Source organism: Rhinoderma darwinii, unplaced genomic scaffold, assembly GCF_050947455.1.
Source record: "Rhinoderma darwinii isolate aRhiDar2 unplaced genomic scaffold, aRhiDar2.hap1 Scaffold_677, whole genome shotgun sequence".
NCBI classification, from domain to species: domain Eukaryota; kingdom Metazoa; phylum Chordata; class Amphibia; order Anura; family Rhinodermatidae; genus Rhinoderma; species Rhinoderma darwinii.
The window spans coordinates 57607-82353 of record NW_027464235.1 but is presented as its reverse complement, the minus strand read 5'-3'; the positions used below and the strand labels follow the sequence as shown (position 1 = coordinate 82353).

Genomic DNA, 24747 nt, shown 5'->3' with positions numbered 1-24747 from the left:
CCCTGAGGAGCCAGAGCCAGCTTTCTGACATCATAATGGGGCCTCAGAGATAAAAGCCTGGGCCCAGGCAGTGTTGGTCAGTGCTGCTCAGCAGGCAGCACTGGACTGGACTGGATTACAGCTGATACAAGGTGTGAAGGAACAAGGGGTGGCTGTGGGCATGCACTTGCTGCCGCTGCCAGTGTTTATCTGCATGGCAGCAGGGCATTTGGGCATTGCCAGGAAGGCGTTTTTATGTAGATTCCTCCTCTTTCAGCACTGCATTGTGGTGCAAGCAAAAGAAGCAAATCCTGTCTGGCTTCCTCTCCGGCCTTTATTCACCTCCCGTGTAGCTGTGAGTGTGTGAGCCTGCAGGGCCCCATGGAATTGCCTAGAAGTAGGCTGAATCGCTGCAAGGGCTGAACAGCAGTATCGGGCAGGCTCGGGCAACGCGCGGCCCGTTCGGGTTATCGCTTCTCGGCCTTTTGGCTAAGATCAAGTGTAGTATCTGTTCTTATCAGTTTAATATCTGATACGTCCCCTATCTGGGGACCATATATTAAATGGATTTTTAGAACAGGGAGATGGAAATAGAGCTTGCTCTGTCCACTCCACGCATTGACCTGGTATTGCAGTATTTCCAGGACTGGTGCACCCTTTCCTTATGTGTTGACTAAAATCAGATTCCAAAAGTGTTTTTTGTGTTTGCCATTGTTTCTGTCTTTCTGAAGGGATCTCCCCTTTTAATCCCATTATTTCAACACCTGTTGGACAATGCATGAGTGATAATGAGCTAATTGATTAAATGCAATTATTGAATACATTGCCACCTCTTGTTTTGTGTCGTCTGTGTGTCTGTGTTTCCGGCATTTCACATTGGAACAGCTCATTCACCTTCCTTGTCTACTGTCCGCCCTCCCTTTTAGGTAAGTTAAAGAGCTGCACCTGAGCCAGCCACTGATTGATGCAGCACCACAGTCAAATAGTGGAGTGGAGTAGGGGAACAGCAAACAGCCATTAAAGCCGCCCGCCCGCCCGCCCGCCCGCCCGCCACAATGGACCTACCTGTGTACACTAGATGGATGTGATGGCATGTACTGTCGTCCCTACATTTCAAGAAGGAGTAAGAATTGCAGTTGCAACAAAGCCTTGCTTGCCTACAAAGAGAGCAGCAATTTGGATTTGTTACTATGTTACCTAGAAGAATAACAAACTGTGCAAGGATGGAGGTTGTAGGAGCAAGGAGAAGTTGTCTGTAAAGTTGGTGGATGCTTATTTTCCATTTTGCAGTCCCTTGTCTCCCTCTTGTGGCCTCCTGGAGGCAACTAGCTGTGCAAAAAAAGACAGCCTGGCGGCCGGCTGTTGCAGTGTTGCCCTCTCAGGCAACACTGAGTGACTGACTGAGCCGCACCGTCTTATATAAAGTTCAGACGGAACTTTGCACGTGTCATAGTGGAGCCCTGAGGAGCCAGAGCCAGCTTTCTGACATCATAATGGGGCCTCAGAGATAAAAGCCTGGGCCCAGGCAGTGTTGGTCAGTGCTGCTCAGCAGGCAGCACTGGACTGGACTGGATTACAGCTGATACAAGGTGTGAAGGAACAAGGGGTGGCTGTGGGCATGCACTTGCTGCCGCTGCCAGTGTTTATCTGCATGGCAGCAGGGCATTTGGGCGTTGCCAGGAAGGCGTTTTTATGTAGATTCCTCCTCTTTCAGCACTGCATTGTGGTGCAAGCAAAAGAAGCAAATCCTGTCTGGCTTCCTCTCCGGCCTTTATTCACCTCCCGTGTAGCTGTGAGTGTGTGAGCCTGCAGGGCCCCATGGAATTGCCTAGAAGTAGGCTGAATCGCTGCAAGGGCTGAACAGCAGTATCGGGCAGGCTCGGGCAACGCGCGGCCCGTTCGGGTTATCGCTTCTCGGCCTTTTGGCTAAGATCAAGTGTAGTATCTGTTCTTATCAGTTTAATATCTGATACGTCCCCTATCTGGGGACCATATATTAAATGGATTTTTAGAACAGGGAGATGGAAATAGAGCTTGCTCTGTCCACTCCACGCATTGACCTGGTATTGCAGTATTTCCAGGACTGGTGCACCCTTTCCTTATGTGTTGACTAAAATCAGATTCCAAAAGTGTTTTTTGTGTTTGCCATTGTTTCTGTCTTTCTGAAGGGATCTCCCCTTTTAATCCCATTATTTCAACACCTGTTGGACAATGCATGAGTGATAATGAGCTAATTGATTAAATGCAATTATTGAATACATTGCCACCTCTTGTTTTGTGTCGTCTGTGTGTCTGTGTTTCCGGCATTTCACATTGGAACAGCTCATTCACCTTCCTTGTCTACTGTCCGCCCTCCCTTTTAGGTAAGTTAAAGAGCTGCACCTGAGCCAGCCACTTATTGATGCAGCACCACAGTCAAATAGTGGAGTGGAGTAGGGGAACAGCAAACAGCCATTAAAGCCGCCCGCCCGCCCGCCACAATGGACCTACCTGTGTACACTAGATGGATGTGATGGAATGTACTGTCGTCCCTACATTTCAAGAAGGAGTAAGAATTGCAGTTGCAACAAAGCCTTGCTTGCCTACAAAGAGAGCAGCAATTTGGATTTGTTACTATGTTACCTAGAAGAATAACAAACTGTGCAAGGATGGAGGTTGTAGGAGCAAGGAGAAGTTGTCTGTAAAGTTGGTGGATGCTTATTTTCCATTTTGCAGTCCCTTGTCTCCCTCTTGTGGCCTCCTGGAGGCAACTAGCTGTGCAAAAAAAGACAGCCTGGCGGCCGGCTGTTGCAGTGTTGCCCTCTCAGGCAACACTGAGTGACTGACTGAGCCGCACTGTCTTATATAAAGTTCAGACGGAACTTTGCACGTGTCATAGTGGAGCCCTGAGGAGCCAGAGCCAGCTTTCTGACATCATAATGGGGCCTCAGAGATAAAAGCCTGGGCCCAGGCAGTGTTGGTCAGTGCTGCTCAGCAGGCAGCACTGGACTGGACTGGATTACAGCTGATACAAGGTGTGAAGGAACAAGGGGTGGCTGTGGGCATGCACTTGCTGCCGCTGCCAGTGTTTATCTGCATGGCAGCAGGGCATTTGGGCGTTGCCAGGAAGGCGTTTTTATGTAGATTCCTCCTCTTTCAGCACTGCATTGTGGTGCAAGCAAAAGAAGCAAATCCTGTCTGGCTTCCTCTCCGGCCTTTATTCACCTCCCGTGTAGCTGTGAGTGTGTGAGCCTGCAGGGCCCCATGGAATTGCCTAGAAGTAGGCTGAATCGCTGCAAGGGCTGAACAGCAGTATCGGGCAGGCTCGGGCAACGCGCGGCCCGTTCGGGTTATCGCTTCTCGGCCTTTTGGCTAAGATCAAGTGTAGTATCTGTTCTTATCAGTTTAATATCTGATACGTCCCCTATCTGGGGACCATATATTAAATGGATTTTTAGAACAGGGAGATGGAAATAGAGCTTGCTCTGTCCACTCCACGCATTGACCTGGTATTGCAGTATTTCCAGGACCGGTGCACCCTTTCCTTATGTGTTGACTAAAATCAGATTCCAAAAGTGTTTTTTGTGTTTGCCATTGTTTCTGTCTTTCTGAAGGGATCTCCCCTTTTAATCCCATTATTTCAACACCTGTTGGACAATGCATGAGTGATAATGAGCTAATTGATTAAATGCAATTAATGAATACATTGCCACCTCTTGTTTTGTGTCGTCTGTGTGTCTGTGTTTCCGGCATTTCACATTGGAACAGCTCATTCACCTTCCTTGTCTTCTCTCCGCCCTCCCTTTTAGGTAAGTTAAAGAGCTGCACCTGAGCCAGCCACTGATTGATGCAGCACCACAGTCAAATAGTGGAGTGGAGTAGGGGAACAGCAAACAGCCATTAAAGCCGCCCGCCCGCCCGCCACAATGGACCTACCTGTGTACACTAGATGGATGTGATGGAATGTACTGTCGTCCCTACATTTCAAGGAGTAAGAATTGCAGTTGCAACAAAGCCTTGCTTGCCTACAAAGAGAGCAGCAATTTGGATTTGTTACTATGTTACCTAGAAGAATAACAAACTGTGCAAGGATGGAGGTTGTAGGAGCAAGGAGAAGTTGTCTGTAAAGTTGGTGGATGCTTATTTTCCATTTTGCAGTCCCTTGTCTCCCTCTTGTGGCCTCCTGGAGGCAACTAGCTGTGCAAAAAAAGACAGCCTGGCGGCCGGCTGTTGCAGTGTTGCCCTCTCAGGCAACACTGAGTGACTGACTGAGCCGCACCGTCTTATATAAAGTTCAGACGGAACTTTGCACGTGTCATAGTGGAGCCCTGAGGAGCCAGAGCCAGCTTTCTGACATCATAATGGGGCCTCAGAGATAAAAGCCTGGGCCCAGGCAGTGTTGGTCAGTGCTGCTCAGCAGGCAGCACTGGACTGGACTGGATTACAGCTGATACAAGGTGTGAAGGAACAAGGGGTGGCTGTGGGCATGCACTTGCTGCCGCTGCCAGTGTTTATCTGCATGGCAGCAGGGCATTTGGGCGTTGCCAGGAAGGCGTTTTTATGTAGATTCCTCCTCTTTCAGCACTGCATTGTGGTGCAAGCAAAAGAAGCAAATCCTGTCTGGCTTCCTCTCCGGCCTTTATTCACCTCCCGTGTAGCTGTGAGTGTGTGAGCCTGCAGGGCCCCATGGAATTGCCTAGAAGTAGGCTGAATCGCTGCAAGGGCTGAACAGCAGTATCGGGCAGGCTCGGGCAACGCGCGGCCCGTTCGGGTTATCGCTTCTCGGCCTTTTGGCACGATCCCGTGTCAAGAGGAGGTCAGCATGTCATGCCCTTGGCCTTTTGGCATCGCCACTTCGGTGGCTTAAGCCAACTGCTGCTATAAGGGGGTAGGCTGGGTGATCAACTGTCGAGCGATCATGGGAGCTAGGCTTCGATACGCTGGGATCGGGGAAACCCGGATCAAGAATGGATTTGGCATTGACGTACCCTTGAACAAGAAGGACCTTTTTTCATTGAAACACCAGGTGAATGAAGTCATTTTCAAGACCCTCAACGTGAGTAGGAACGACATCCTTTGTCTTCAAGATCCCAGAGGTAATCGCTTCACTTTGGTTCTTAAAAGTTTGAATGCTTGTTACAACTTGTATGCCGCAATTAATGCTAACTTGCAAAACCCTGGGTTGGATGGACTTATCTTCACCGTTTTATATAACAACGATGTTCCACTGGTTGTTTTGATGTACAATCCTTATGTGATGGTGGATGATATTACTTCCTTCTTAAAGAAGTACTGCTCTTACGTCAGCTATTCTCACCAGGTGTTAAATGCTGAATCCCTCTGGACAGGGAAGCATAAATTCTTTGTGAGATTTGAGGAGGATCCTTCAGGGCCTCTGGGTGTGAAATACCCTCCTAGGAATTTTGCCATCGGCCGGGACAAAGGCTACTTATTTTTTCCCCAGCCTCCTGTGTTTTGCAGGAAATGTAAAAGATATGGCCATGTTCAGGAAGATTGTACGCAAGAAGGTGTTACATGTAACAAATGTAATCAGGACGGTCACCTGGCCAAGGATTGCAAAAACCCAATTGTGTGTAACATGTGCAGCATTGTGGGTCATGCCTTTAAAGACTGTCCAGAGCGTGCTAAAAACAGAAGGGTTAGGACTCTGGCGGAAGTAGTTGCAGGTGAACCTGGCAGTATGAGGTCTAATGTGATTCAGGGCCCAGCTGCCCAGGGAACTGAGGAGTCGGTGCCTGCCCAGGTGTCTGATGGGACTCTCCCTGAGTTAAATCGGTCTGGAAATACGCTGGCTGATGAAATGGAGGTAGCACCTGTTGAGAAAGACCTGCCTCACCCCTCTGACGACCTGACTGGGTTAAGAGGTGATGGGGAGGTGGATGGTTCTTTATCCAAATCACCTGTCTTTTCCTGGGAAGGAATTCTGGTGGACCAACAAGGTGAAGGTGGTCAAGGGGACTTTTCAACTGCACTTGTGAGGCCTTCTGAGGAGGAGGAAGGAGGTTCATCTTCTAAGAGACTTCGCACCATGTTGTCTCCTCTGAGTGAAGATGGAGTGAGCCCGGATAGGGGAGTCTACCCCATTTCTCATTTTCCTGAGGACTTTCCTTTTTTAGGAGAAGACGTGGACAAAGCTATCTTTGTGTCCGGTTGTCAGCCACCAGGAGGTGTAGGCTGATTAAACAGTGGGGTATTGGTGGATATCTACGGAAAAAGATCAAAATATGGACCCCAAAATTACACTTAATGTCTTATCCTTGAATGTCAGGCAAATTACATCAAAGCCTAGACGTGCTGTTGTGCTGGACTATATTAGGAATCTTGGGGCAGAGATCATATGCCTGCAAGAGTGTGGTATATCTGAGTCACTGGGGGAGGGGGATTGGCCATATGGGCAGTATGTCTGGTCAGGATCTACTTCCAATAAGAATGATGGGGTGGGGATCCTATTAGGAAATATGGGTATGGATCTGGAGAGTTATACAGTGGTGGAAACAGGTAGATGTGTAATTGCAGTGGTATGTTGTAGGGGAGTTAGGGTTAGGGTGGTGAATACTTATTGTCCTATAGATAGAGCAAAAAGGCTGGCGCTGTTGGAAAAGCTAAGTCTGTTCTTACCTGGAAGGATTCCTACCTTTTTTTTGGGAGACTTTAATTGTTCTTTTGATGGGGATGGTCTGGATGTAACTGGGAAAAAGCTTTACCAACTTATATCTGATTTTTCTTTTATAGATGCAGCCGAATTGTCATTGGGTAAACCACCACCGCCAACATATAAATCAGATAGAGGGGGTATTGAGTCAAGAATTGATCGTATTTGCATATCTAAGGGTTTAGTGTGTAATAAGATGGTTCAGAATGAGGTACCTTTTTCAGACCATGTATGTTTACGGGTATGGGTGGAGGTAAGTAGTAAACTTTGTTTTGGGAAAGGGGTGTGGAAGTTGAATATTAGATTATTGGAGGATGTTGAAGTGATGGATGAGTTCAAACGAAAGTATGATTTGTGGAAGGGAGAAAAAGATAGTTTTGTGGATGTGCTTAAATGGTGGGATTGGATGAAAGGGCAGATTAAATTTTTTTTTGTGAGATGGGGATATAAGCAGGCTGCTAGGAAACGTAACCAGTATAAGGAATTGAATATTAGGATAGAATGGTTGCGGAAGATGGGTGAGAAGGGAATTGATATGAGTGATTTGCTAGAGGAGGCAAGGAACGAGTTAAAGCAAGTTTTGGAAAGAAAGGGAAAGGAGATTATTTTCAGGTCTAAAGTGGAGTACTTAGATAAAAATGAAAAATGCACAAGGTTTTTTTTCAAGAAAATGTGTGGTAAGAAAGATGATATGGATGAAATTGTTAATGCGAAGGGGGAGCGTATAGTGGGTATGGATGTGTTAAAAGTGGTGGAATCGTTTTATTCAGAGCTATATGGCAAAAAGTGGATTGATATCGGGTTGATGGATGAGGTTTTGAATGGTTTGGAAAATGTTCTTAGAGAGGAGGATTGTGTGGGGTTGAATGAGGATGTAACGTCTGAAGAAGTGAAGAAAGTGATAATGAGTGCCGGGAAAAATAAAACACCTGGTAAAGATGGTATTCCTGTGGAATTTTATGTGAAGGCCTGGGAGATAGTAGGGTTGGATTTGGTGGAAGTATGTAAGTTTATATGGGATAAGGGGGTTTTGTGTGAGTCTATGAAAGAGGGTGTGATTGTTTTGATTTATAAGAAAGGGGATAAGAAGTGTTTGGGTAATTGGAGACCGATTTCATTGCTGAATGTGGATTATAAATGTTTTAGCAAAATTTTGGCTAACCGTATGCGTGAGGTGGTAGGAAAGGTTGTGGGTGAAGATCAAGTCTGTGCTGTGCCAGGTAGGAGTATGTCTGATAATTTGGTTTTGCTGAGAGATTTGATTGGTGACTGTATGAGTAGGAAACAGAAGTGTATGATGCTTGCGTTAGATTTCGAAAAGGCGTTTGATAGAGTGTCGCATGTGTTTATGTTTGCTGTACTTGTTAGGATGGGCTTCCCAGTGAGGTTTTTGGAAGGTGTGAAGTGTTTGTATAGGGATGTGTCAAGTGAAGTGTTGGTGAATGGTAATTTAAGTTCAAAAGTATGTGTGAGATCTGGGGTAAGACAGGGGTGTCCTATGTCCCCAGTTTTGTTTATTTGTGTGATCGAAAGTTTGATGTGTTTGGTAAGAAAAGATAAAGTGGTGAAAGGTCTTTTGATCCCAGGGAGTGGAGGTAAATACGTTAAAATTCTGGGTTATATGGATGATGTTGTGGTTATGAGTGATTGTATGGTTGGGTTGAATAGAGCAAAATTATGGTTGGATTTTTTTTGTGGGGCATCAGCTTTTAAGGTGAATTGGGATAAGTGTGTCTTTAAGTGCTTTGGGGATAGGAGGGTAAGTATGGAGGGAGTGAGGAATGAAGTGGGTGCAGTAAAAGTGTTGGGGATACAGTTTAATGAGGACTTGAGAGGGAATGAGAGTTGGGATGAATGTGGCAAGAGGATTGAGAAGAAATTGAATTTTTGGAGACTTAGAGACCTGACTTTATCAGGGAAGGTGTTGATAATTAAGGCAGTGATTTTGTCTATTTTGGTTTTTGTGGCTAGTATTTTTCCCTCCGCTAGTAGGAAAATCAAAAAGTCAGAGAAAATGGTTTTTACTTTTCTGTGGGGAAGTCAAATGGAAAAGTTGAAGCGTGAGTATGTTTATAAGTCTTGTGAGAATGGAGGTTTGGGTTTTCCGAATGTGGAGGTCTTTCTTGGGTTGAATTATATTAAAATAGTGGTGGGGCTCTTGGGGAAAGGAAATAAGAGTGCGTATATGGTAAGGTATATGGCCGGTTGGATGCTTTATGGGTTAAATTGGTTTAAGAGAGATGCTACTGTGCCTGTTGCTTATGTATGTCCGGTATGGTATGTTGTGATTGAAAGGTTCATTAGGAAATATGATTTGATTGCAGTGCCTATGGGTGGGTTTCTGGATAAGAAGGCTGTGCTAAAAAGGTTGTGTGTGAATGAGGTTGTGTGTAATATTGTGGGTTTGCGAGGAGAGGATGTCGTGGATACTTGGAAGAAGTTAGGCGTGAGAGGTATGTCCAATAGACAAAAGGACATAGTGTGGATGGCGTTGCATGATATATTGCCTGTTAGAGATGTGCAGAGGTGGAGAATGCTAGTTAGATTTGAGGTGTGTCCAAGGGTTGGGTGTAATTCACGGGAGACTGTTAGGCATCTTTTTTGGGACTGCAATTATTCGTATGAGGTATGGAGGAGGATGGGTGGCGTCTGTAAGGAGTTGGCTGGGTTGAAGTTTGTGGATTGGAAGGTTGCGATGTTTGCTATAGGGGCTTGTAACAGAGTAAGTGATAGGATCTTATGGTTGATTATGGCGTGTATAATGGAAAGCTTATGGGATGTACGTAATTTAGGTGTTTTCAAACATAAGTGGGTACCCATTGGTGAGTGTGTGAGGATGGTTTTGTCAAGACTATACGTAGTTTATCGTTGGGATAGTCAGTGCGGTGGTGGTATAGACGCAGAGGGGGTATGGAAATTTAAGAAGTGGAGAAGGTTGGTGAAATATAGCTAATTGATAAGATTTATTTCTGTTTTATTTTTGTCCTTCATGATCCTTTCTGTGTCTTGATTATTATTGTTTGGAATAAAATAGCCATGATGATGTACGACTAAGGCAACTTATGCCTTAAAATGCAAAATGGTTTGTGTACTGTTGCTTTAAGTTAAACTGAATGGTTTTAAAAAAAAAAAAAAAAAAAAAAAAAAAAATCTGTTCTTATCAGTTTAATATCTGATACGTCCCCTATCTGGGGACCATATATTAAATGGATTTTTAGAACAGGGAGATGGAAATAGAGCTTGCTCTGTCCACTCCACGCATTGACCTGGTATTGCAGTATTTCCAGGACCGGTGCACCCTTTCCTTATGTGTTGACTAAAATCAGATTCCAAAAGTGTTTTTTGTGTTTGCCATTGTTTCTGTCTTTCTGAAGGGATCTCCCCTTTTAATCCCATTATTTCAACACCTGTTGGACAATGCATGAGTGATAATGAGCTAAATGATTAAATGCAATTAATGAATACATTGCCACCTCTTGTTTTGTGTCGTCTGTGTGTCTGTGTTTCCGGCATTTCACATTGGAGCAGCTCATTCACCTTCCTTGTCTTCTCTCCGCCCTCCCTTTTAGGTAAGTTAAAGAGCTGCACCTGAGCCAGCCACTGATTGATGCAGCACCACAGTCAAATAGTGGAGTGGAGTAGGGGAACAGCAAACAGCCATTAAAGCCGCCCGCCCGCCACAATGGACCTACCTGTGTACACTAGATGGATGTGATGGAATGTACTGTCGTCCCTACATTTCAAGAAGGAGTAAGAATTGCAGTTGCAACAAAGCCTTGCTTGCCTACAAAGAGAGCAGCAATTTGGATTTGTTACTATGTTACCTAGAAGAATAACAAACTGTGCAAGGATGGAGGTTGTAGGAGCAAGGAGAAGTTGTCTGTAAAGTTGGTGGATGCTTATTTTCCATTTTGCAGTCCCTTGTCTCCCTCTTGTGGCCTCCTGGAGGCAACTAGCTGTGCAAAAAAAGACAGCCTGGCGGCCGGCTGTTGCAGTGTTGCCCTCTCAGGCAACACTGAGTGACTGACTGAGCCGCACCGTCTTATATAAAGTTCAGACGGAACTTTGCACGTGTCATAGTGGAGCCCTGAGGAGCCAGAGCCAGCTTTCTGACATCATAATGGGGCTTCAGAGATAAAAGCCTGGGCCCAGGCAGTGTTGGTTTGTGCTGCTCAGCAGGCAGCACTGGACTGGACTGGATTACAGCTGATACAAGGTGTGAAGGAACAAGGGGTGGCTGTGGGCATGCACTTGCTGCCGCTGCCAGTGTTTATCTGCATGGCAGCAGGGCATTTGGGCGTTGCCAGGAAGGCGTTTTTATGTAGATTCCTCCTCTTTCAGCACTGCATTGTGGTGCAAGCAAAAGAAGCAAATCCTGTCTGGCTTCCTCTCCGGCCTTTATTCACCTCCCGTATAGCTGTGAGTGTGTGAGCCTGCAGGGCCCCATGGAATTGCCTAGAAGTAGGCTGAATCGCTGCAAGGGCTGAACAGCAGTATCGGGCAGGCTCGGGCAACGCGCGGCCCGTTCGGGTTATCGCTTCTCGGCCTTTTGGCTAAGATCAAGTGTAGTATCTGTTCTTATCAGTTTAATATCTGATACGTCCCCTATCTGAGGACCATATATTAAATGGATTTTTAGAACAGGGAGATGGAAATAGAGCTTGCTCTGTCCACTCCACGCATTGACCTGGTATTGCAGTATTTCCAGGACCGTTGCACCCTTTCCTTATGTGTTGACTAAAATCAGATTCCAAAAGTGTTTTTTGTGTTTGCCATTGTTTCTGTCTTTCTGAAGGGATCTCCCCTTTTAATCCCATTATTTCAACACCTGTTGGACAATGCATGAGTGATAATGAGCTAATTGATTAAATGCAATTAATGAATACATTGCCACCTCTTGTTTTGTGTCGTCTGTGTGTCTGTGTTTCCGGCATTTCACATTGGAACAGCTCATTCACCTTCCTTGTCTTCTCTCCGCCCTCCCTTTTAGGTAAGTTAAAGAGCTGCACCTGAGCCAGCCACTGATTGATGCAGCACCACAGTCAAATAGTGGAGTGGAGTAGGGGAACAGCAAACAGCCATTAAAGCCGCCCGCCCGCCCGCCCGCCACAATGGACCTACCTGTGTACACTAGATGGATGTGATGGAATGTACTGTCGTCCCTACATTTCAAGAAGGAGTAAGAATTGCAGTTGCAACAAAGCCTTGCTTGCCTACAAAGAGAGCAGCAATTTGGATTTGTTACTATGTTACCTAGAAGAATAACAAACTGTGCAAGGATGGAGGTTGTAGGAGCAAGGAGAAGTTGTCTGTAAAGTTGGTGGATGCTTATTTTCCATTTTGCAGTCCCTTGTCTCCCTCTTGTGGCCTCCTGGAGGCAACTAGCTGTGCAAAAAAAGACAGCCTGGCGGCCGGCTGTTGCAGTGTTGCCCTCTCAGGCAACACTGAGTGACTGACTGAGCCGCACCGTCTTATATAAAGTTCAGACGGAACTTTGCACGTGTCATAGTGGAGCCCTGAGGAGCCAGAGCCAGCTTTCTGACATCATAATGGGGCCTCAGAGATAAAAGCCTGGGCCCAGGCAGTGTTGGTCAGTGCTGCTCAGCAGGCAGCACTGGACTGGACTGGATTACAGCTGATACAAGGTGTGAAGGAACAAGGGGTGGCTGTGGGCATGCACTTGCTGCCGCTGCCAGTGTTTATCTGCATGGCAGCAGGGCATTTGGGCGTTGCCAGGAAGGCGTTTTTATGTAGATTCCTCCTCTTTCAGCACTGCATTGTGGTGCAAGCAAAAGAAGCAAATCCTGTCTGGCTTCCTCTCCGGCCTTTATTCACCTCCCGTGTAGCTGTGAGTGTGTGAGCCTGCAGGGCCCCATGGAATTGCCTAGAAGTAGGCTGAATCGCTGCAAGGGCTGAACAGCAGTATCGGGCAGGCTCGGGCAACGCGCGGCCCGTTCGGGTTATCGCTTCTCGGCCTTTTGGCTAATCTCAAGGGGTTGGTCAGGAGGTCCGTCTGTGTGCTCGCCCTTGGCCTTGTGGCATCGCTGGTTTACCAGCTTAAGCCACCTGCTGCTTTAGGGGGTGAGCCAGGAGACAAAGAAGGCGATCATGGGCGTTCAGATCGTATATCCCAGGACCGGAGATCTCCGGGTCAAGTTTGGAATCCGCATCAATGCTACAGCTGGATTGGAGAATCGCTTTCCTCTTGGACGTCTGGTGGACGAAGTTATTTTTGGAGCTCTGAAGATCCCTCGCCCTGCCATCCTCTGCCTCCAGGAACATAAGGTGGGTCATTATACCCTTGTGCTTAATTCTAGGAGCGACTGCCTAAATTTCTACAACACTTTGAAGAAGAACCGCAACAATGCTGCTTTGGATGGTCTTGTTTTCACTCTCCTCTATGAAGATGGGAATGTCCCTTTGGTTGTCTTCATGTACAATCCCCATGTGCCAAGGTCGGACATTGAGGCCTTCCTCCTCCGCCATTGTGAGTCTGTGGTCTTTTCCAACAAGATCCTCAACGAGGCTGGAATCTGGAGTGGCAAGTACAAATTTATTGTTAATTTTAAGAGGGATCCAGAAGGGGTTGATGGGCTAAGCAGACCCCCCTTGAACTTTTCTATTGGCAGGGACAGGGGCTATCTTTTCTTCCCTAACCCCCCTCTCTTTTGCAAGAACTGCAAGATCTTTGGACACATACTGGAGTCCTGTAATCAAGGAAAAAGGTGTGGGAAATGCGGCCAGGTGGGCCATGAGTCAAAGGTTTGTACCAACCCCATCGTTTGCAACCTCTGTGCACAGACAGGACACGCCTTCAGGAATTGTCCTAAGCGTTCTTATGCAGATATGGCCAGACAGAGGCCTGCTGGGAGACCTGAAGATCCTGAGGTTGCTGGTCCAATTATCCAGGCAGAAAGTCCACTGTCTGAGGAAATTGTAGTTGCAGGTGCGGAGGGTGGAGTGATGGAAATATCACCTGTGGAAGAAGACCTTCCCCCTCTTTCTGATGAGCAAACCGGGCTGCAAGGTGAAGGTGAGGTTGAGACTTCAGTCTCCATAACCCCAGTGATTGTGTGGGAGGAGGCAGAGGAGGCTCATGAGGTGGCTGGAGAGCAGGGTGATTTTGCAACAGCTGTTGTGAGACCAGGTGAAGAGGAGTTTGGGATGGCTCCAAAAAGGCAGAGAACAAACTTTTCACCATCAAGTGAAGGAAGTGCGAGTCCACAGAGGGACGGCGTGTATCCTGTGACTAGTATTTCTTTTGACACTCCTTTTCTAGGGGATCTGGAAGGCTCTATCTTTGCGTTGGATTGCCAGCCTCAAGAAGGAAAAGGCTGAGGAAAAGATGGGCTTGTTGTTCAACGTTTTCATCTCCAGATTAAAACATGGCTGCCAAAATCACATGTCATGTCCTATCCCTGAATGTCAGGCTGATTAAATCTAGGCCTAGGAGAATTGCAGCACTAGATTTCCTTAAAAATCTAGGGGCTGATATTTTTTGCTTGCAAGAATGTGGCATCTCTGATGCATTAGATGAAAAAGAATGGCAATATGGCCAAAGTATATGGTCAGGCTCGGTTAAAAATAAAAATGATGGTGTGGGAATCTTATTGGGGAATAAGGATTATAAATTTGATAGTTATACTGTGGTGGAGGCGGGTAGATGCTTATCTGCAATTATAAGCTATAGAGGGTGGAAGGTCAGGGTAATAAATGTGTATGGGCCAACAAGTAAAGGGGATAGAGTAGAGTTGTTAGAAAAATTGAGTATTTTTTTGCCTGGTAGGATCCCTACTGTGTGGGTGGGGGACTTCAATTGTGTTACCGAAGGGGCTAAGATGGATGTGTCGGGTAAAATGTTAAATAATTTAATTAATGATTTTTCTTTTGTAGACGCATCTGAAATGTTTTTAGGTAAGCCGCCGCCCGCAACCTTTAGAGCAGAGGGGGGTGGGGTGACATCCAGGATTGACCGGGTGTTTTTCAAAAATTTGGTATGTAAATCTTTCCGCCAAGATGATGTGATGTTTACTGATCACGTGAGTATGAGTGCTTTTTTTGAGGGGAATACAAAATTAAAGTATGGTAAAGGGGTGTGGAAGCTGAATATCAGGTTGCTTGAAGATAAAAAAGTGATGGATGATTTTAAGCGTGCGTATGTGGGATGGAAGTGGAAAAAAAGAAATTTTGCGAATATGTTAGAATGGTGGGACTGGATGAAGGGTGAAGTTAGGAAATTCTTTAAAAAATGGGGATATAAAAAAGCTGCAATTCGTAGGAATAAATATAAAGAGCTGAATATGAGAATGGAGTGGTTGAGGAAGCTTAGTATGCTTGGGTATGATGTGGGTGACTTGCTTTGTGCGGTCAAAAGTGAGATTAAGAAAGAGATGGATGAGAGGGGGAAAGAAATCATATATAGATCTAAGATTGAACATCTGGAAAAGGATGAGAAGTGCACAAGATTTTTCTTCAAAAAGATGTGTGGGAAGAAGGATGATATGGATGTTGTTATGAATAGTGGGGGTGACTGTGTTTATGGGGAGGATGTGATGAATGAAGTGGAGTCGTTCTATCGCGAGCTGTATGGTGACAAATGGACTGATAGAGATTTGGTGAATGATACCATGAATAAATTAGAGAATGTGCTAGGGAAGGAGGATTCTGATATGTTATCAGAGGGAATTACAATGGATGAAGTTATGCAAGTGGTCAAGAGTGCTAGTAAAAATAAAACTCCAGGGAAGGACGGTATTCCTGTGGAATTGTATGTGCAAGCGTGGGACATAATGGGAGCAGACCTAGTGGAAGTGTGTCAGTTTATGTGGGACAATGGGATAATGAGTGAATCTATAAAAGAGGGTGTTGTTGTGTTAATACATAAAAAGGGTGATAAAAGGAATCTGGGTAATTGGAGACCTATCTCTTTGCTCAATAGTGATTACAAGTGCTATAGCAAAATTCTAGCAAATCGAATGCGTGAAGTGATCGGTCAGGTAGTGGGGGAGGATCAAGTGTGTGCGGTACCAAGTAGGCGTATGACTGACAACCTGTTGCTGTTAAAAGATTTGATTGGGGATTGCATGGACAGAAAGCAAAAGTGTATGGTGCTAGCTGTGGACTTTGAGAAGGCGTTTGACCGCGTGTCACATGAATTTATGTTTGGTGTGTTGAATAAAATGGGTTTTCATAGCAAGTTTGTGAGTGCAGTAAGATGCTTGTATGGAGGAGTGACGAGCGAATTTTTGGTGAATGGGTTTTTGAGTGGTAAAGTGAGAATTAAATCGGGAGTCAGACAAGGTTGTCCGATGTCCCCCGTTCTTTTTATTAGCGTAATTGAAGTTTTGTTGTGTATGTTTAGGAAAGAGAAGGTGATGAGGGGCTTGCTGATACCTGGTAGTGGAGGTAAGGTGGTGAAAACTCTAGCTTATATGGACGATGTGGTCATTGTGAGTGAGTCTCTAGCTAGTTTGACTAGGGCTAGATTGGTGTTAGATCTTTTCTGTAGTGCGTCCGCTTTTAGAGTGAACTGGAGTAAAAGCATTTTTAAGTGTTTTGGTGACAGTAATGTTAGAATGGATGGTGTAAAGTGTGAACAAGGCGCAATTAGGGTTTTGGGTATTTTATTCAATGAAAACTTAAAGGGGAACGAGAGTTGGGATGAATGTGGTATGCGGATTGAGCGAAAGTTGAATTTCTGGCGTATGCGTAGTTTGACGTTTTCTGGTAAAACCTTAATCATTAAGTCAGTTATTTTGCCAATCCTGCTCTTTTGTGCAGTGATTTTTCCCTTTTCAACCAGGAAAATAAAAAAAGCAGAGAAAATGGTTTTTACTTTTTTTTGGGGATGCAGGATGGAAAAGTTGAAGCGGGAGTATCTATATAAATTGTGCGAGCATGGTGGAATGAATTTCCCAAATATTGAGGTTTTCTTGGGGTTGAGTTATGTGAAGGTAGTGATGGTGTTGATTGAGCGGAATAACAAAACTGCGTATATGATGAGGTATTTGGCTGGATGGACGCTTTTCGGGTTAAATTGGGTGAAGAGGGATGCAAGAGTGCCTGTGGCATTTAAATGTCCTGTGTGGTACATGAAGATTGAATGGTTTGTGAGGAAGTATGATTTACTATCTGTACCTATGGTGGATTTCAAGAATAAGAATGGTGTGATGAAAAGAATGCGGGCGAATGAGCTTGCATGTAATATTGATGGGCTGCGGTCAGGTGAAGCGGATGCAGTATGGAAGAATTTGGATATTGTAGGGGTGTCAAATCGCCAACGGGATGTAGTGTGGATGTCATTACATAATATACTGCCTGTGAGACAAGTCCAAAAGCAGCGGGATCTCATTAGACATGAAGTGTGCCCTAGGGAGGGGTGTGGGGCTAGTGAGAGCATACGCCATCTAATATGGGATTGTGACTTCTCTTATGAAGTATGGAAGAGAGTAGGGGGTTTGTGTAAAGAGTTGGCAGGTGTAACATATGTGAATTGGAAGGTGGCAATGTTTGGGATGGGTGCATGTAGTAGAGCTAAAGATAGAATATTATGGTTAATAATGGTATGTGTGATGGAAAGTCTGTGGGATGTGAGGAATCTTTTGGTATTTAAAAGAAAGGTTGTGTCTGTAAATGATTGTGTTAAGATATTTTTGTCCCGGTTATATGTCAAATATTTATGGGATAAGCAGCGCGGTGGTGGCAATGTTGATTCCGAAGGGATTTGGAAATTCAAAAAGTGGAAAGCATTAATCCGCTATAAATAATGTTGTTTTGTCATCTGTTATTTCTGTAATGCATTGTCTTTCTTTTGGAATTAAATAAAAGAACAAATTTAAAGAGTAACCATAGAGATGATTGATATAAGCGATATCGTTTTTTTGATTATTCAGATTGAAAAACTTAAGTTTTCGCTTCGTATCTAACTGAATGGTTATTTTAAAAAAAAAATAAAAAAAAAATAAAAAATCTGTTCTTATCAGTTTAATATCTGATACGTCCCCTATCTGGGGACCATATATTAAATGGATTTTTAGAACAGGGAGATGGAAATAGAGCTTGCTCTGTCCACTCCACGCATTGACCTGGTATTGCAGTATTTCCAGGACCGGTGCACCCTTTCCTTATGTGTTGACTAAAATCAGATTCCAAAAGTGTTTTTTGTGTTTGCCATTGTTTCTGTCTTTCTGAAGGGATCTCCCCTTTTAATCCCATTATTTCAACACCTGTTGGACAATGCATGAGTGATAATGAGCTAATTGATTAAATGCAATTAATGAATACATTGCCACCTCTTGTTTTGTGTCGTCTGTGTGTCTGTGTTTCCGGCATTTCACATTGGAACAGCTCATTCACCTTCCTTGTCTTCTCTCCGCCCTCCCTTTTAGGTAAGTTAAAGAGCTGCACCTGAGCCAGCCACTGATTGATGCAGCACCACAGTCAAATAGTGGAGTGGAGTAGGGGAACAGCAAACAGCCATTAAAGCCGCCCGCCCGCCCGCCACAATGGACCTACCTGTGTACACTAGATGGATGTGATGGAATGTACTGTCGTCCCTACATTTCAAGAAGGAGTAAGAATTGCAGTTGCAACAAAGCCTTGCTTGCCTACAAAGAGAGCAGCAATTTGGATTTGTTACTATGTTACCTAGAAGAATAACAATCTGTGCAAGGATGGAGGTTGTAGGAGCAAGGAGAAGTTGTCTGTAAAGTTGGTGGATGCTTATTTTCCATTTTGCAGTCCCTTGTCTCCCTCTTGTGGCCTCCTGGAGGCAACTACCTGTGCAAAAAAAGACAGCCTGGCGGCCGGCTGTTGCAGTGTTGCCCTCTCAGGCAACACTGAGTGACTGACTGAGCCGCACCGTCTTATATAAAGTTCAGACGGAACTTTGCACGTGTCATAGTGGAGCCCTGAGGAGCCAGAGCCAGCTTTCTGACATCATAATGGGGCCTCAGAGATAAAAGCCTGGGCCCAGGCAGTGTTGGTCAGTGCTGCTCAGCAGGCAGCACTGGACTGGACTGGATTACAGCTGATACAAGGTGTGAAGGAACAAGGGGTGGCTGTGGGCATGCACTGGCTGCCGCTGCCAGTGTTTATCTGCATGGCAGCAGGGCATTTGGGCGTTGCCAGGAAGGCGTTTTTATGTAGATTCCTCCTCTTTCAGCACTGCATTGTGGTGCAAGCAAAAGAAGCAAATCCTGTCTGGCTTCCTCTCCGGCCTTTATTCACCTCCCGTGTAGCTGTGAGTGTGTGAGCCTGCAGGGCCCCATGGAATTGCCTAGAAGTAGGCTGAATCGCTGCAAGGGCTGAACAGCAGTATCGGGCAGGCTCGGGCAACGCGCGGCCCGTTCTGGTTATCGCTTCTCGGCCTTTTGGCTTCGATCTGTAGTGGGTTGAAGTCAGAGGGCAAGGTGCACTGGTGGAAACCTACCTGCTCGGCCTTTTCGGTTTTCGGACCGAACTGCTGCTATTGAGGGGTGGCTGAAAGCTGGTGTGCCTTTTTCTTTGGAGGATCTGGAACCTATTCGTGGAGGGATTCTTTCGCTGGACGTGTGGATTTCGTGTTTTCCATTGGAATCAGGAGGCGATCGAGCTCTTTTCAAGGGCTTTTTTTCGTGCTGTGGAGGAAGAAAAAATTCGTTGGAATATGGCTTATGGAAGGAGAACACCAGGAGAATGGCGAGGATTTCAGGATAATCGGCCTGACTTCTTTGATGATAAGTATGGCTTAAAGGATACTATTCGGTTCTTCGTGTCCCCAGAAGTCCGACAAGAAAAAAATCTAAGGTACCTTTATGACAAAATACTAATACCAGTTATGGAATTGGAGAAGAAGAACTTCTTTTGTATACAAACCTTCTTCTCTAGGGGAATTTATGATGTGACTTTGGAAACAAATGCATTATGCGAAAAGGCATACACCCTTTATGAAGCTAATAAGGGGCGAGATGTTTTTAAGGGGATAAAAATTGCCCCATTGTTTCAATTTCAGGCAAAATTGTTAACCATACAAATGTATAGTCCATTTATAACGGACCAAGAGGTGGAATCATACCTCTGGAATTTTTGTGAAAAACTCTCCTTAAAGCAACATGGGATGACGGATTTCGGAGTGTGGAATGGAAAGCGAGTATATTATGCTACGTTTAAAAAAGATCCACAGGAAGAAGGAGGAGTCTGTAGGCCCCCGCCTGTGGTGTTTATAAATCGTAGTAGAGGATATTTATTTTTTTCAGGGATGCCTCCCTATTGCAGAAGTTGCAAGAAATACGGCCACAGTGATGATAACTGTAAACGCTGTATGGACTGCCCGATGAGTATTCATCAAGAGGCAGATTGTCCAAAACGTAAGGAAGAAATACCTGAACCACAGCAAGTTGAAGAGGTAATGGAGGAGGTTCAGGAGGAGGTTCAGGAGGAGGTTCAGGAGGAGGAAAGAGAGTGTACGGAGAAAGAGAGGAAGGAGAAGGAGAGAAAGGAGAAGAGACGAGAGGGAAAAGAAAAGAGGCAAGAGAAAAAAGAAACTAGGAAGGAAAAAGAGGAAAAGAAAAAAGTAAAAGAAAAAGTGGAAAAAATACCTAAAGTAGTGATAACCCAGGGATCTGAAGCTGGGGGATCTGGACAAACAGAAGGTATCACTGTAGTGAGGGAAACCCCTTCAGATAGTCCTGTGGAAGAGGAGGGCCTTACTGAAGAGGTAATGGAAACGACATTAGGTAATTTGAAAAGATGTTTAGATGATGAAGCAGAGGCGAAACGTGGAAACATTAGTGGTGAAAAAAGAAGAGTGATAGAAATTCTGGAAGTCGTGTCACCCTTAAGCTCTGTTAGTTCGGAGGCTTTGAGGATAAACGAGTATCCTTCTACCACTGATGAGGGCGGGGGAGATAGCCCTGGAATTGTCATTAAAAGATGATCAGTATAGCTTCCCTGAATGTTCAGGGGTTAAAAAATTCAAAAAAGAGAGTTGCTTTATATGACTTTTTTAATAATGAAGCTTATGATTTCATTTTTTTACAAGAATGTAATATAGAGAAAAGTATGTGTTATGAGTTCTATAAAAAATATTGGAAAGGAAAAGCCTTTTTTTCAGGAGGTAATGAGCAAAAGAGCGATGGAGTAGGTTTTTTATGTAGTAAGGAGTGGAAAGTGGAGAAAATTCAAGAGATTTATCCGGGGAGGATAATGATGATAGAAGTGAAGAAGACTAATAAAAAAATCAAATGTTTCTGTGTGTATGGATACACAGAGAAGAGTAAGAGAATCCAGCTCTTTGAAATTCTGCAGTTGTTCCTTACAGGTTCGGACCCTATTATAATTGGAGGAGACTTTAACTGCCATCTGGAAAATAAGAAAGATGGTTCAGTATCATGCTTAAAAGGAATTCTCTCATCAAGTAATTTAAAAGATATGTGGGAAATATGTGGCAAAAAGAAAGAAGATGAATGTACATGGAGTAGGAAAAACTCTAGGTCTAGAATAGACTATTTTTTTGTATCAGAGCATTTTAAAGGGTCATCTTTTAAAACTGATTTTAACTGTTTTTACGATCATAGATTGATCAAATGTACGTTAGAATGTGAGAGAATGGAAAGCAAAAAATCTTCACATTGGAAATGGAATACAAAACTATTAGAAGATGAGAACGTAAAATCGGAATTTGGTTCATTCTATAAAAAGTTGCAGTGTAGGAAAAGCAGTTTTAAGGATGTTTTTGAATGGTGGGAGTTCGTAAAATCTCAGATCAAAACATTTTTCATTCGTATTAGTAAAAGAAAGGCGAGAGAGAGAGTGGAATTATATGAATCTCTAAATACGAAACTCCAGTGTTTTTATGTCTTGAAAAAGAGTGGTGTAATTATGGATGATGAGATTGAAGGCATTAAAAGCCAAATTAATAGAAGTTTGTATGAAAAAGGAAGGGAAATCATATTTAATTCGAGAGTAAAAATTTTGGAATGTGATGAAAAATGCTCAAAGTTCTTCTTTAAAAAAATCATCAATAAGAGAGATTATATTGACAAGTTGGAGGGAGAGGTGGTTTTGGAAGGTAAATTGAAAAAGGCACATGAGTTTTATGATAACTTATTTTCTGAAAAAAAGAGTGATGGTTCTTTAAGGGACCACTTTATTAGTCAACTAGATAAAAATTTTAATAAAGAAGAAATAGGTCTTTTATCTGAAGATTTTACTGAAAATGAAATTTATAATACAGTTAATAGCTTTTCAAATGGGAAAACACCTGGTTTGGATGGTTTACCGATAGAGTTCTATAGGGTCTTTTGGAAGTTGGTGGGTGTGGATTTTTGTGATATCATTTTTAGGGTGCTATCCTCTTTTAAAATGCCAATATCATGGTCTGAAGGGTTAATTGTTTTACTTTTTAAGAAAGGGGATAAAGAAATGATAAAGAATTGGAGGCCTATAACGTTACTAAACATGGATTATAAAATTTATGCAAAATTATTTGCTAATCGTTTGAAAAAAGTAATTTCATCGGTAATTGAGGAGGATCAGACATGTGCTGTGCCAGGGAGAAAAATTACAGATTCATTACTCTTGATTAGAGATGTATTATGGGATTTTAAAGATCGTGATCAGGATTTGGCATTGATCTCATTAGATTTCGAAAAAGCATATGATAGAATTTCCCATTTGTTTTTATTTCAGGTTTTAAAAAAGCTTGGTTGTCCTGATATGTTTATTAAGTGTATTAAGAGTTTATATTCTAGTTGTTTCAGTAAAATTTCAGTGAATGGCTTTTTATCGGAAAAGGTTAAAATGAATTGTGGAGTGAAGCAAGGGTGTCCTTTGTCGCCAATACTCTTTATTTGTGCCGTGGAACCACTTTTATGTGCAATAAGAAGGGATAAAGTTATTGATGGTGTTTTTATACCAGGGAATAAAAATGAGCGAGTTAAAATTGTGGCATATATGGATGACATTACGGTTTTAGTTAGAAGTTTGAGAGGGTTTAATAGGGTATTACGAGTAGTTGAATGGTTTAATGGTGCATCTGGTTTTAAAATAAACTGGGAAAAATCAGGGGTTTTATTGATAGGGAATCTTAAGTTGGAAAGGGAATGTAAATTATTAACTGTAGTAGATATGAAAATTCTAGGTATTCATTTCTCACAAAACTGTGGAAGTATAAAAAATTGGGAATCTCTCTTGGAAAGGGTTAAAAAGAAGGTGGATTTTTGGAAACTAAGGTGCCTATCAATGGAAGGGAAAATCTTAGTGATTAAACAAGTTCTATTGCCTCTGATTTTATATGTATCTGCTGTTTTTATGCCCTCAAACATTATGATGAAAAGAATTATTAAGGTATGTTTTAATTTCTTTTGGGGTTCAAAAATGGAGAGAGTAAGGAGAGTAGAGTTATATAAATCAAAAGGAAATGGTGGTAAGGGTTTCCCTGATCTTAGACAGTTTTTATTTTGTAAGTATTTATCACAGTGTATTAGTATCCTATGTGGACCTGAATCAAAGTTGAGAGCCTTTGTAATATATAATTTTGTTTTTTTTATAAGGAAGTATAAATGGATCAATATAGATCTAAAGAGACCATATAGGTGGTTGCCTCCAGAGAACTATTTAATCTTAGAGAAAATTATAAGAGAGTTCAATCTGGCAGAAGAAGGAAAAGAGGTTTTTATTAATCATAAAAAAATATTAAAAGTCTTAGAGGGTAGAACCATTTGCAGCCCGATTGAACGGTTTACTCCCCAGGTAGTTAAAAACATTTGGAAATGTGTTAACCATCTTTGTTTGTCTAATGATCACAAAGATCTATTATGGTGTATGATAAAGGATTGTTTACCAACAAAGGATTTCCAATATAAAAGACGACTGAATCGGAATAGCCAATGTCCTAGAAGTGGTTGTATTGATGATGAAACCACAATGCATGTTTTCTGGAATTGTGATTTTGCACAAAAAGTGTGGAAAAAGATAAGTAAGTTGGTGAGCATGGTGAGTAAAGTTAACTATTTTAATTTTAACATGATATTTTATGGAATTGGAATCGGGGAAAATGAGTTTCAAATAGTTTGGCTGATCTTAGCATCAGTTAAAATGGCGCTATGGAGGTCCAGGAATATTTTACTATTTAAAAGGGATGCTTTAACTGTTGATGATTGCATACGTCTAAGCCTAAATTATTTATTTATCTATTTTTGGAAAGAAAAGAAAGAACTAGGAATAGAGAAAGCAGAAGAAAAATGGAAGCAAAAGAAATGGAATTCTGTAATGGGAGTGTAGAATAGATATTTAGGGGGAAATAATGTATAAATGTACTTACCTTTTACGATGATGACGTGAGTCTTGAGATCTGTGAAGAGAAAAAGATGGTGATTTTAGTTTTTGAGACTTGTGATCTGAGTAAAAAAAAAAAAAAAAAAAAAAAAAAATCTGTTCTTATCAGTTTAATATCTGATACGTCCCCTATCTGGGGACCATATATTAAATGGATTTTTAGAACAGGGAGATGGAAATAGAGCTTGCTCTGTCCACTCCACGCATTGACCTGGTATTGCAGTATTTCCAGGACCGGTGCACCCTTTCCTTATGTGTTGACTAAAATCAGATTCCAAAAGTGTTTTTTGTGTTTGCCATTGTTTCTGTCTTTCTGAAGGGATCTCCCCTTTTAATCCCATTATTTCAACACCTGTTGGACAATGCATGAGTGATAATGAGCTAATTGATTAAATGCAATTAATGAATACATTGCCACCTCTTGTTTTGTGTCGTCTGTATGTCTGTGTTTCCGGCATTTCACATTGGAACAGCTCATTCACCTTCCTTGTCTTCTCTCCGCCCTCCCTTTTAGGTAAGTTAAAGAGCTGCACCTGAGCCAGCCACTGATTGATGCAGCACCACAGTCAAATAGTGGAGTGGAGTAGGGGAACAGCAAACAGCCATTAAAGCCGCCTGCCCGCCCGCCCGCCCGCCCGCCACAATGGACCTACCTGTGTACACTAGATGGATGTGATGGAATGTACTGTCGTCCCTACATTTCAAGAAGGAGTAAGAATTGCAGTTGCAACAAAGCCTTGCTTGCCTACAAAGAGAGCAGCAATTTGCATTTGTTACTATGTTACCTAGAAGAATAACAA

The 24747-nt window shown here is 43.2% G+C and overlaps 6 non-coding genes and 1 pseudogene across 6 annotated transcripts; all 7 read left to right on the top strand.

Moving 5' to 3' along the window:
• The first annotated feature begins 448 nt into the window (after positions 1 to 448).
• On the top strand, positions 449 to 639 carry LOC142728450 (U2 spliceosomal RNA). Its single transcript, XR_012877594.1, has one exon. It is a non-coding gene; the product is annotated as a U2 spliceosomal RNA (small nuclear RNA).
• Positions 640 to 1885: 1246 nt separating this feature from the next.
• Positions 1886 to 2076, top strand: LOC142728449 (U2 spliceosomal RNA). Its single transcript, XR_012877593.1, has one exon. It is a non-coding gene; the product is annotated as a U2 spliceosomal RNA (small nuclear RNA).
• A 1234-nt stretch (positions 2077 to 3310) lies between these two features.
• Positions 3311 to 3501, top strand: LOC142728453 (U2 spliceosomal RNA). The gene has a single exon (XR_012877597.1). It is a non-coding gene; the product is annotated as a U2 spliceosomal RNA (small nuclear RNA).
• Positions 3502 to 9744: 6243 nt separating this feature from the next.
• LOC142728469 (U2 spliceosomal RNA) lies at positions 9745 to 9934 on the top strand. Its single transcript, XR_012877608.1, has one exon. It is a non-coding gene; the product is annotated as a U2 spliceosomal RNA (small nuclear RNA).
• Positions 9935 to 11164: 1230 nt separating this feature from the next.
• On the top strand, positions 11165 to 11355 carry LOC142728454 (U2 spliceosomal RNA). Its single transcript, XR_012877598.1, has one exon. It is a non-coding gene; the product is annotated as a U2 spliceosomal RNA (small nuclear RNA).
• A 6205-nt stretch (positions 11356 to 17560) lies between these two features.
• Positions 17561 to 17752, top strand: LOC142728458 (U2 spliceosomal RNA). Its single transcript, XR_012877601.1, has one exon. It is a non-coding gene; the product is annotated as a U2 spliceosomal RNA (small nuclear RNA).
• A 6236-nt stretch (positions 17753 to 23988) lies between these two features.
• LOC142728464 (U2 spliceosomal RNA) lies at positions 23989 to 24195 on the top strand (annotated as a pseudogene).
• Positions 24196 to 24747: the final 552 nt, after the last annotated feature.